The sequence below is a fragment of the Camellia sinensis genome, chromosome 12 (assembly GCF_055761805.1).
Source record: "Camellia sinensis isolate YWXY chromosome 12, ASM5576180v1, whole genome shotgun sequence".
Taxonomy (NCBI): Eukaryota; Viridiplantae; Streptophyta; class Magnoliopsida; order Ericales; family Theaceae; genus Camellia; species Camellia sinensis.
The window spans coordinates 24,912,501-24,915,000 of NC_138972.1; positions in this window are offsets into that span (position 1 = coordinate 24,912,501).

Consider the following 2,500-nt stretch of genomic DNA (forward strand, 5'->3'; position numbering starts at 1 on the left):
GGTCAGCCCAAATGCGAGTCCCCTGTGACAGATGACGCGTCGCAATGACTGGTGGTTGACAAACCATTGTGTCACCTCGCAGGCATCCTGGCCGTCTCGGGAGGCCTGTCATGACCCTATTGCGCTGTCACGACCCCATTTCGCCCCTAGTAGAATGGTGCCGTGATGGCCAATAATTCGAGATTACCGAAGGGCAACTTTCAAAATTCACACACAATCAGAGTATAAATATATGGGGCTCACAAGTGCGGAAGCAATAATTAACAATATAAGTGGTCCATAAGAGCAGTGCATAAGTCAAATGGAATGGCATACAACTTTACATAGCTTTACAACTTGAATACAAATAAAATGAAGTACAAAAATACATATTACATCTTGACAAAAAGGCTTCTCGAGCCGACATGTTCAAAATACATAAGCTTCAAAATTGCCGACATAACATGCATACAAAACACACATCTCAGTGTAGCCGACTTCTTGCTTATTACCTACATATATATATAGGGAGGGTGAGCTTGGATACTCAGTGAATGGTACAAGTAATAAAGGGGTTAAATGAATGATACCCGAGATCTTTTCAAAACAATACATAGTATATCTTTATCAAAACCATACATAACATAGCTTAGCTTGGCTTGAAATAAAACATCAATCGAACCTTGGTCTCTCAAAACTTACTTACTTAACATACGTCAACTTAAAACATGGGGTGATGACATCCCGGGCAAAACAAAAGCATAACCTCGGCATCGAGCACACCCGTCCATAGTCCGTCGGTGGCCGATATCTTAACAAGGGTGCTACTTAGGCTTAACGTCCCCTAGCACGAAAGGACGGTGCTACCTAGGCTTAAAGTCCCCTAGCACGGAAGGACTATGCTACTTTGGCTTAAAGTCCCCTAGCATGGAAGGACTATGCTACTTAGGCTTAAAGTCCCCTAGCACGAAAGGACTTGTGCCACAAATGCTTAAAGTCCCTTGGCACGTACGGACTTGTGGCACAAATGCTTAAAGTCCCCTGGCACTTACAGACTATGTTACCTAGGCTTAACGTCCCCTAACACGAAAGGACGGTGTTACTTAGGCTTAACGTCCCCTAACATGAAAGGACGGTTCCAAGAATATCATTGAAAACAAAGCTTATACTTGATACATAAAATAGGGATATCATTCATGCTTAACAAATACTTTCAAAACAAAGCAAAGCAAAGCCTTTGTCAAAACGTATAACATAGCTTTATTAAAAATACCACTCACATAGCTCTTCAGACGTCGGGATCAAGGCAAGGGTCCAAGTCCTACAAACACATGGCCAAGTCTATTGAATGCACTTCTCAAAACAAGTCTTACATGCATGCAAATGATCTTGGGAAAACATGCTGGAAGTCAAAACACTCTTTTACATGTCAGGAAGACATGTTGGGTACCAACCAGGTCTTTGCTGAGGTCCCACACCTCCTGGCCGAGGTGTGGCTACCTAGGCTTCGGCGCGCGGCTGCATGCCGAGGTGCGCACAAGACAAACTAAGGGTGTAAGTGATCATGCAAGGTAGGCCAAGGTGAGATACGATGCTTGGCCTAAGTGTGAGGTCTAGGTAACAGTGATCTCGACGACTACACTTAGGGAAGTGAGGTCTGGAGATCTGGGTTTCCACCCATGAGGAACATGAACATGAAGATCATGAAGAACATGAATGCTAAAATCATAACTTCTTTATTACAAAATTTGGGATTTCATGCTATGAGTTCGAAAACATGGACCTGGGTACCCATACTTGAAAATCATATGAAAACAAACACAAAAACATGGATCTAGGCATGAGCTTTCGGATCAAAATATGACTTTTCTTGAAGAACACATGAATACCATTTTCTCTTTCTAAAACCGAACTTCAAAGCAATGCATGGCTTACAAATCATATTCAATCATGCAATGCAATAACATGAACATGAAGAACGACAAGAGTAGATCAAGAATCTAACCTTAGAACACGGATCTAACGGTTCGATCTCTAGGGATCAAGCTTGGAAATCTACCTCCTCTCAAGAACTCCTCTCCCTCTTCTAAAGCTTCTCTTTCCTCTTCAAAACAAGTATAGAAATGATAGGTTTCCCCCTCTACCGGCTGACTTTACACTCAGCTCGGACACGTGGCAACGACTGGTTGGCTCTCCTAAAAAAGGTGATAGATTGACAAGACAAGACTATGACAAAGTGTATCTAACAAGCTACTCGGCAAGGCACTTCGGCAAATGATGGCATCGGCTAAGGACAAAGCTTCGGCAACTCAGGTGACAACGACCTCGGCTAGGAAGGACAACACTTCACTAAGCTCTGCCACACCTTGGCCTAGATGTGCAACACCTCGGTCTAGGTCATACCACTTCCAGGACAAGATCACTTAGGTGCAAAGGTAACATCTCAGCCTCGGCGATGAACACCTCGGCTTAGGCAATGACATCTCGGCCAATATGTCAGGGCGAAGGTGGAGGTCAAACA